Genomic DNA, 11544 nt, shown 5'->3' with positions numbered 1-11544 from the left:
TTTTTGGGACTGTGTTCATGTAGCTACTTTTTGGAAGAAATTTTGTTTATTTGTGCGTACTTCTTTGTTAGTCAATTTCTCTTTGGAAATTAAAGATGTCTTATTTGGCTGTTATAACTCTGATAAAAATGTAAAAGACAAGTATTTTCTTGTAAACTTATTTATGTTTCTAGCCAAGTTTTTTGTACACAAGTGTAAATTTTTATCTGTCAGACCTCTTTTTATTATTTTCTGCAATGACCTGAAATCTTATTTGGGTACCATCTCTTCTTCCAACAATGCCAAAGCTTTAAAGTCAGTTACGTTGTGCTCAAAGTACAATATTTATTCTTTTCTATGAAAACCCAAGTATCTTAAGGCACTTTTATATTTTGATCTTATATTAAATTTTATTTTCCCCTGGCTTAATTTTATGTTATTAGGGGTCAAGCCCCGAAGGGGCGTAGAACCCTATTGTTATTGTTAGTTTTCTTATTAGGGGTCAAGCCCCGAAGGGGCGTAGAACCCTATTGTTATTGTTAGTTTTCTTATTATTATTATTAGGGGTCAAGCCACGAAGTGGCGTAGACACCTATTGTTTCTGTTAGTTTTCTTATTATTATTATTCAGTTTCTTGTTCTTCCGCCATTGAAGTCAATGGCAGCCCATAGAACCGTACATAGGAAAGTTATGAAATTTGGCACACATGTAGAGGACAGTCTCAGAAGTTACTATAGCAACATTGGTGTGTCTGACTCAAACCCTCTAGCGCCACCAACAGTCCAAATATGCACTTATGTTCATGCTCACAACTTCTGACCCGTGAGTCCTAGAAACTAAATTCTTGTTTCCTCTGAATCCTTGGCTGATGATGATTCAAATGCACACATTGATGTCATTTGTGTCATGCACATCTTTCCGCCATTTTGAATTTTTTGTAAAACCTACTTTTTCGAACTCCTCCTAGACCGTTTGTCTGATTTGCATGTCCTTTGGAATGTAGCATCTAGAGACACCCATGACAAAAAGTTATCAAAAGCTTTTTGATAGACCAATGCGTTCTCATATAAATTGACAACATATATGGCGGCGAGCACGCCAAAACGGACGTGAGGCCTTATCTTCGCAAAACTTTATTGTATCGACACGAAACTTGGTATATGTCATAACAGTCATGACCTGAGGGTGCCTGCAACGTTTCGTCACAGCGCCACCTAGTGGTCACGAGATTCGAAAAATGCCTATTTTCGCTTATAACTACTTCAAACTTCAGTCTAAAATCATGAAGGTGGTCTTGTTAGATTCCTTGAGGCATGCCGAGTCAAACGATACCAAACGGTTTTCGGTCGGCCATTTTGGGTGTCGGCCATTTTGAATTTTCTCATTAAGTTCAATATTTCACAAACAGAATGGCGTATCGCTACGAAATTTGGCTTGGTTCATCAGTGACATGTTCTGAGCGCACTTATAAATCTTTAGGACGGCGCCACCTAGTGGTCAGGATATGTAAAAACAATTTTTTAAATCTTTATATCATTTGATTAAATTGCCACTATGACATAAGACTTCACTCTATTGATTCCTTGGCTCATGCTGAGTCCGACTGTACCAAATATGTCTGAGTCAAACCTACTTCCTGTCGGCCATTTTGAATTATATTGAACACCTACTTTTTCGAACTCCTCCTAGAGCGCTCGTGTGATTGGCTTGATTTTTGGTATGCATCATCTAGAGACACTCTAGACAAAAAGTTATCAAAAGATTTTCCGTAGACCTATCCGTTGTCGTATAACGCATCAAAGAATGCGAGGGCGAGCACGCCAAAATGTGTTTGAGCCTGTATCTTCGCAAAACTTTTGTGTATTAATATGAGACTTGGTATATGTCATAACAGTGATGACCTGAGGGTGCATGTACCATTTCGTCACACTGCCCCCTACTGGTCACGAGATATAAAAAATGTCTATTTTTGCTTATAACTACTGCAAACTTGAATGTAAAATTATGAGACCGGTCTTGTTAGATTTCGTGAGGCATGCCGAGTCAAACGATACCAAATGGTTTTTGGTCGGCCATTTTGTGTGTCGGCCATTTTGGATTTTTTCTTTAAGTTCAAGTATTTCAGAAACGCAATTGCGTATTGTTATGAAACTTGGTATGGTTCATCAGCAACATCTTCTGGGAGGACTTGTAAACGTTTCGGCGCCCCCTAGTGGTCAAGAGATTTGAAGCTATATCTCTGCATCTCTTTATCGTATTTACACCAAATTTGGTGGGTGTCATCACAATCAAGACCTGAGTCACAATTTATTGTTTGGTCAGTGCCCCCTAGTGGTCAAGTCATTTAAGGCTATATTTCCGTATCGCTTTATCGTATTTACACTAAATTTGGTATGTGTCATCACAGTCATGATCTGAGGCACCATCTATTGTTTCGGCACAGCGCCACCTAGTGGTCTTAAGATACAAAGAAATAGCTATTTTTTTCATAAAACTAATGCAAAATTAGATCTTAAATCATGACAGTCATCATGTATGAATCTTTTTTTGCCATTTTTGGCTTGACCCCGGTATCGCTGCTTGCAGCTATATTTATTATATATTATTCTTCTTCTTGTTCTTCCGCCATTGAAGTCAATGGCAGCCCATAGAACCGTACGTAGGAAAGTTATGAAATTTGGCACACATGTAGAGGACGGTCTTAGAAGTTACTATAGCAACATTGGTGTGTCTGACTCAAACCCTCTAGCGCCACCAACAGTCCAAAAATCCACTTATGTTCATGCTCATAACTTCTGACCCGTGAGTCCTAGAAACTAAATTCTTGTTTCCTCTGAATCCTTGGCTCATGATGATTCAAATGCACATATTGATGTCAGTTGTGTCATGCACATCTTTCCGCCATTTTGAATTTTTCGTAAAACCTACTTTTTCGAACTCCTCCTAGACCGTTTGTCCGATTTGCATGTCCTTTGGTATGTAGCATCTAGAGACACCCAAGACAAAAAGTTATCAAAAGCTTTTTGATAGACCATTGCGTTCTCATATAAATTGACAACATATATGGCGGCGAGCACGCCAAAACGGACGTGAGGCCGTATCTTCGCAACACTTTGGTGTATCGACACGAAACTTGGTATATGTCATTACAGTCTTGACCTGAGGGTGCCTGCAACGTTTCGTCACAGCGCCACCTAGTGGTCACGAGAATCAAAAAATTCTTATTTTGGCTTATAACTACTTCAAACTTGAGTCTAAAATCATGAAGGTGGTCTTGTTTGATTCCTTGAGGCATGCCGAGTCAAACGATACCAAACGGTTTTCGGTCGGCCATTTTGGGTGTCGGCCATTTTGAATTTTCTCATTAAGTTCAGTATTTCACAAACAGAATGGCGTATCGCTACGAAATTTGGCATGGTTCATCAGTGACATGTTCTGAGCGCACCTATAAATCTTTAGGACGGCGCCACCTAGTGGTCAGGATATGTAATTTTTTTTAAAAATCTTTATATCATTTGATTAAATTGTCACTTTGAAAAAAGACTTCACTCTATTGATTCCTTGGCTCATGCTGAATCCGACGGTACCAAAAATGTCAGAGTCAAAGCTACTTCCTGTCGGCCATTTTGAATTATATTGAACACCTACTTTTTCGAACTCCTCCTAGAGCGCTTGTGTGATTGGCTTGATTTTTGGTATGCATCATCTAGAGACACTCTAGACAAAAAGTTATCAAAAGATTTTCGGTAGACCTATCCGTTGTCGTATAACGCATCAAAGAATGCGAGTGCGAGCACGCCAAAATGTGTTTGAGCCTGTATCTTCGCAAAACTTTTGCGTATTGATATGAGACTTGGTATATGTCATTACAGTGATGACCTGAGGGTGCATGCACCATTTCGTCACACTGCCCCCTACTGGTCACGAGATATAAAAAATGTCTATTTTTGCTTATAACTACTGCAAATTTGAATGTAAAATTATGAGACTAGTGTTGTTAGATTTCGTGAGGCATGGCGAGTCAAACGATACCAAATGGTTTTTGGTCGGCCATTTTGTGTGTCGGCCATTTTGAATTTTTCTTTGAGTTCAAGTATTTCAGAAACGCAATTGCGTATTGTTATGAAACTTGGTATGGTTCATCAGCAACATGTTCTGGGAGGACTTGTAAACTTTCCGGTGCCCCCTAGTGGTCAAGAGATTTGAAGCTATATCTCTGCATCTCTTTATCGTATTTACACCAAATTTGGTGGGTTTCATCACAATCAAGACCTGAGTCATAATTTATTGTTTGGTCAGTGCCCCCTAGTGGTCAAGTCATTTAAGGCTATATCTCCGTATCGCTTTATTGTATTTACACTAAATTTGGTATGTGTCATCACAGTCATGACCTGAGTCACAATTAATTTTTTGGTCAGTGCCACCTAGTGGTCAAGTCATTTAAGGCTATATCTCCGTATCGCTTTATTGTATTTACACTAAATTTGGTATGTGTCATCACAGTCATGACCTGAGTCACTATCTATTCTTTCGGCACAGTGCCACCTAGTGGTCTCAAGATACGAAAAAATTGCTTTTTTTCATAAAACTAATGCAAACTTAGATCTTAAATCATGACAGTCATCACGTATGAATCATTTTTTGCCATGTTTGGCTTGACCCCGGTATCGCTGCTTGCAGCTATATTTATTATTATTATTATATATTATTCTTCTTCTTGTTCTTCCGCCATTGAAGTCAATGGCAGCCCATAGAACCGTACATAGGAAAGTTATGAAATTTGGCACACATGTAGAGGACGGTCTCAGAAGTTACTGTAGCAACATTGGTGTGTCTGACTCAAACCCTCTAGCGCCACCAACAGTCCAAAAATCCACTTATGTTCATGCTCATAACTTCTGACCCGTGAGTCCTAGAAACTAAATTCTTGTTTCCTCTGAATCCTTGGCTCATGATGATTCAAATGCACACATTGATGTCATTTGTGTCATGCACATCTTTCCGCCATTTTGAATTTTTCGTAAAACCTACTTTTTCGAACTCCTCCTAGACCGTTTGTCCGATTTGCATGTCCTTTGGTATGTAGCATCTAGAGACACCCAAGACAAAAAGTTATCTAAAGCTTTTTGATAGACTATTGCGTTCTCATATAAATTGACAACATATATGGCGGCGAGCACGCCAAAACGGACGTGAGGCCTTATCTTCGCAAAACTTTATTGTATCGACACGAAACTTGGTATATGTCATAACACTCATGACCTGAGGGTGCCTGCAACGTTTCGTCACAGCGCCACCTAGTGGTCACGAGATTCGAAAAATGCCTATTTTCGCTTATAACTACTTCAAACTTGAGTCTAAAATAATGAAGGTGGTCTTGTTAGATTCCTTGAGGCATGCCGAGTCAAACGATACCAAACGGTTTTCGGTCGGCCATTTTGGGTGTCGGCCATTTTGAATTTTCTCATTAAGTTTAGTATTTCACAAACAGAATGGCGTATCGCTACGAAATTTGGCATGGTTCATCAGTGACATGTTCTGAGCGCACCTATAAATCTTTAGGACGGCGCCACCTAGTGGTCAGGATATGTAAAAAAATTTTTTAAATCTTTATATCATTTGATTAAATTGCCACTATGACATACAACTTCAGTCTATTGATCCCTTGGCTCATGCTGAGTCCGACTGTACCAAATATGTCTGAGTCAAACCTACTTCCTGTCGGCCATTTTGAATTATATTGAACACCTACTTTTTCTAACTCCTCCTACAGTGCTCGTGTGATTGGCTTGATTTTTGGTATGCATCATGTAGAGACACTCTAGACAAAAAGTTATCAAAAGATTTTCGGTAGACCTATCCGTTGTCGTATAACGCATCAAAGAATGCGAGGGCGAGCACGCCAAAATGTGTTTGTGCCTGTATCTTCAAAAAAATTTGCGTATTAATATGAGACTTGGTATATGTCATAACAGTGATGACTTGAGGGTGCATGCACCATTTCGTCACACTGCCCCCTACTGGTCACGAGATATAAAAATGTCTATTTTTGCTTATAACTACTGCAAATTTGAATGTAAAATTATGAGACAGGTCTTGTTAGATTTCGTGAGGCATGGTGAGTCAAACGATACCAAATGGTTTTTGGTCGGCCATTTTGTGTGTCGGCCATTTTGAATTTTTCTTTAAGTTCAAGTATTTCAGAAACGCAATTGCGTATTGTTATGAAACTTGGTATGGTTCATCAGCAACATGTTCTAGGAGGACTTGTAAACTTTCCGGTGCCCCCTAGTGGTCAAGAGATTTGAAGCTATATCTCTGCATCTCTTTGTCGTATTTACACCAAATTTGGTGGGTGTCATCACAATCAAGACCTGAGTCACAATTTATTTTTTGGTCAGTGCCCCCTAGTGGTCAAGTCATTTAAGGCTATATCTCTGCATCTCTTTATTGTATTTACACCAAATTTGGTGGGTGTCATCACAGTAATGACCTGAGGCACCATCTATTGTTTCGGCACAGCGCCACCTAGTGGTCTCAAGATACGAAAAAATTCATAAAACTAATGCAAACTTAGATCTTAAATCATGACAGTCATCACGTATGAATCATTTTTTGCCATGTTTGGCTTGACCCCGGTATCGCTGCTTGCAGCTATATTATTATTATTTTTGTTATTTTTTATTTATTTATTTTTATTATTACTTATTTTTTTATTATTTTTTTTTATTATTTTTTTTTTGTCTATTTTAATTGTTCTTCACTGTATTGTTAGGGGTCAAGCCCCGAAGGGGCGTAGAACCCTATTGTTATTGTTAGTTTTCTTATTATTATTAGGGGTCAAGCCCCGAAGGGGCGTAGAACCCTATTGTTATTGTTAGTTTTCTTATTAGGGGTCAAGCCCCGAAGGGGCGTAGAACCCTATTGTTATTGTTAGTTTTCTTATTATTATTAGGGGTCAAGCCCCGAAGGGGCGTAGAACCCTATTGTTATTGTTAGTTTTCTTATTATTATTAGGGGTCAAGCCACGAAGTGGCGTAGACACCTATTGTTATTGTTAGTTTTCTTATTATTATTATTCATCCTTGTTCTTCCGCCATTGAAGTCAATGGCAGCCCATAGAACCGTACGTAGGAAAGTTATGAAATTTGGCACACATGTAGAGGACAGTCTTAGAAGTTACTATAGCAACATTGGTGTGTCTAACTCAAACCCTCTAGCGCCACCAACAGTCCAAAAATCCACTTATGTTCATGCTCACAACTTCTGACCCGTGAGTCCTAGAAACTAAATTCTTCTTTCCTCTGAATCCTTGGCTCATGATGATTCAATTGCACACATTGATGTCATTTGTGTCATGCACATCTTTCCGCCATTTTGAATTTTCCGTAAAACCTACTTTTGCGAACTCCTCCTAGACCGTTTGTCCGATTTGCATGTCATTTGGTATGTAGCATCTAGAGACACCCCAGACAAAAAGTTATCAAAAGCTTTTTGATAGACCAATGCGTTCTTGTATAAATTTACAACATATATGGCGGCGAGCACGCCAAAACGGACGTGAGGCCCTATCGTCGCAAAACTTTATTGTATCGACACGAAACTTGGTATATGTCATTACAGTCATGACCTGAGGGTGCCTGCAACGTTTCGTCACAGCGCCACCTAGTGGTCACGAGATTCGAAAAATGCCTATTTTCGCTTATAACTACTTCAAACTTGAGTCTAAAATCACGAAGGTGGTCTTGTTAGATTCCTTGAGGCATGCCGAGTCAAATGATACGAAACGGTTTTCGGTCGGCCATTTTGGGTGTTGGCCATTTTGAATTTTCTCATTAAGTTCAGTATTTCACAAACAGAATGTCGTATCGCTACGAAATTTGGCATGGTTCATCAGTGACATGTTCTGAGCGTACCTATAAATCTTTAGGACAGCGCCACCTAGTGGTCAGGATATGTAAATAAATAGTTTAAAATCTTTATATCATTTGATTAAATTACCACACTGACATGAGACTTCACTCTATTGATTCCTTGGCTCATGCTGAGTCCGACTGTACCAAATATGTCTGAGTCAAACCTACTTCCTGTCGGCCATTTTGAATTATATTGAAGACCTACTTTTTCGAACTCCTCCTAGAGCGCTTTTTTGATTGGCTTGAATTTTGGTAGGCATCATCTAGAGACACTCTAGACAAAAAGTTATCAAAAGCTTTTCAGTAGACCTATCCGTTGTCGTATAACACATCAAAGAATGCGAAGGCGAGCACGCCAAAATGTGTTTGAGCCTGTATCTTCGCAAAACTTTTGCGTATTAATATGAGACTTGGTATATGTCATAACAGTGATGACCTGAGGGTGCATGCACCATTTCGTCACACTGCCCCCTACTGGTCACGAGATATAAAAAATGTCTATTTTTGTTTATAACTACTGCAAACTTGAATGTAAAATTATGAGACTGGTCTTGTTAGATTTCTTGAGGCATACCGAGTCAAACGATACCAAATGGTTTTTGGTCGGCCATTTTGTGTGTCGGCCATTTTGAATTTTTCTTTAAGTTCAAGTATTTCAGAAACGCAATTGCGTATTGTTATGAAACTTGGTATGGTTCATCAGCAACATGTTCTGGGAGGACTTGTCAACTTTTTGGCACCCCCTAGTGGTCAAGAGATTTGAAGCTATATCTCTGCATCTCTTTATCGTATTTACAACAAATTTGGTGGGTGTCATCACAATCAAGGCCTGAGTTATAATTTATTGTTTGGTCAGTGCCCCCTAGTGGTCAAGTCATTTAAGGCTATATCTCCCTATCGGTTTATCGTATTTACACTAAATTTGGTATGTGTCATCACAGTTATGACCTGAGGCACCATCTATTGTTTCGGCACAGTGCCACCTAGTGGTCTCAAGATACGAAAAAATTGCTATATTTTTCATAAAACTAATGCAAACTTAGATCTTAAATCATGACAGTCATCACGTATGAATCATTTTTTGCCATGTTTGGCTTGACCCCGGTATCGCTGCTTGCAGCTATATTTATTATTATTATTATTCTTCTTCCTCGTTCTTCCACCCAAAAGTCAATGGCAGCCCATAGAACCGTACATAGGAAAGTTATGAAATTTGGCACACATGTAAAGGACAGTCTCAGAAGTTACTATAGCAACATTGGTGTGTCTGACTCAAACCCTCTAGCGCCACCAACAGTCCAAAAATCCACTTATGTTCATGCTCATAACTTCTGACCCGTGAGTCCTAGAAACTAAATTCTTGTTTCCTCTGAATCCTTGGCTCATGATGATTCAATTGCACACATTGATGTCATTTGTGTCATGCACATCTTTCCGCCATTTTGAATTTTCCGTAAAACCTACTTTTTCGAACTCCTCCTAGACCGTTTGTCCGATTTTCATGTCCTTTGGTATGTAGCATCTAGAGGCAACCCAGACAAAAAGTTATCAAAAGCTTTTTGATAGACTAATGCGTTCTCGTACAAATTGCCAACATATATGGCGGCGAGCACGCCAAAACGGACGTGAGGCCGTATCTTCGCAAAACTTTATTGTATCGACACGAAACTTGGTATATGTCATTACAGTCATGACCTGAGGGTGCCTGCAACGTTTCGTCACAGCGCCACCTAGTGGTCACGAGATTCGAAAAATGCCAATTTTCGCCTATAACTACTTCAAAGTTGAGTCTAAAATCATGAAGTTGGTCTTGTTAGATTCCTTGAGGCATGCCGAGTCAAACGATACCAAACGGTTTTCGGTCGGCCATTTTGGGTGTCGGCCATTTTGAATTTTCTCATTAAGTTCAGTATTTCACAAACAGAATGGCGTATCGCTACGAAATTTGGCATGGTTCATCAGTGACATGTTCTGAGCGCACCTATAAATCTTTAGGACGGCGCCACCTAGTGGTCAGGATATGTAAATAAATTGTTTAAAATCTTTGTATCATTTGATTAAATTGCCACTATGACATAAGACTTCACTCTATTGATTCCTTGGCTCATGCTGAGTCCGACTGTACCAAATATGTCTGAGTCAAACCTACTTCCTGTCGGCCATTTTGAATTATATTGAACACCTACTTTTTCGAACTCCTCCTAGAGCGCTCGTGTGATTGGCTAGATTTTTGGTATGCATCATCTAGAGACACTCTAGACAAAAAGTTATCAAAAGCTTTTCGGTAGACCTATTTGTTGTCTTATAACGCATCAAAGAATGCGAGGGCGAGCACGCCAAAATGTGTTTGAGCCTGTATCTTCGCAAAACTTTTGCGTATTAATATGAGACTTGGTATATGTCATAACAGTGATGACCTGAGGGTGCATGCACCATTTCGTCACACTGCCCCCTACTGGTCACGAGATATAAAAAATGTCTATTTTTGCTTATAACTACTGCAAACTTGAATGTAAAATTATGATAGTGGTCTTGTTAGATTTCTTGAGGCATGCCGAGTCAAACGATACCAAATGGTTTTTGGTCGGCCATTTTGTGTGTCGGCCATTTTGAATTTTTCTTTAAGTTCAAGTATTTCAGAAACACAATTACGTATTGTTATGAAACTTGGTATGGTTCATCAGCAACATGTTCTGGGAGGACTTGTAAACTTTCCGGTGCCCCCTAGTGGTCAAGAGATTTGAAGCTATATCTCTGCATCTCTTTATCGTATTTACACCAAATTTGGTGGGTGTCATCACAATCAAGACCTGAGTCACAATTTATTTTTTGGTCAGTGCCCCCTAGTGGTCAAGTTATTTAAGGCTATATCTCTGCATCTCTTTATTGTATTTACACCAAATTTGGTGGGTGTCATCACAATCAAGACCTGAGTCACAATTTATTTTTTGGTCAGTGCCCCCTAGTGGTCAAGTCATTTAAGGCTATATCTCTGCATCTCTTTATTGTATTTACACCAAATTTGGTGGGTGTCATCACAATCAAGACCTGAGTCACAATTTATTATTTGGTCAGTGCCCCCTAGTGGTCAAGTCATTTAAGGCTATATCTCCGTATCGCTTTATTGTATTTACACCATATTTGGTGGGTGTCATCACAATCAAGACCCGAGTCACAATTTATTGTTTGGTCAGTGCCCCCTAGTGGTCAAGTCATTTAAGGCTATATCTCCGTATCGCTTTATTGTATTTACACTAAATTTGGTATGTGTCATCACAGTCATGACCTGAGGCACCATCTATTGTTTCGGCAAAGCGCCACCTAGTGGTCTCAAGATACAAAAAATTGCTATTTTTTCATAAAACTAATGCAAACTTAGATCTTAAATTATGACAGTCATCACGTATGAATCGATTTTGGCCATGTTTGGCTTGACCCCGGTATCGCTGCTTGCAGCTATATTTCTGTTTCTTGTTCTTCCGCCATTGAAGTCAATGGCAGCCCATAGAACCGTACGTAGGAAAGTTATGAAATTTGGCACACATGTAGAGGACAGTCTAAGAAGTTACTATAGCAACATTGGTGTGTCTGACTCAAACCCTCTAGCGCCACCAACAGTCCAAAAATCCACTTATGTTCATGCTCACAA

Source organism: Misgurnus anguillicaudatus, chromosome 2, assembly GCF_027580225.2.
Source record: "Misgurnus anguillicaudatus chromosome 2, ASM2758022v2, whole genome shotgun sequence".
NCBI classification, from domain to species: Eukaryota; Metazoa; Chordata; class Actinopteri; order Cypriniformes; family Cobitidae; genus Misgurnus; species Misgurnus anguillicaudatus.
This window is presented reverse-complemented; position numbering follows the sequence as displayed.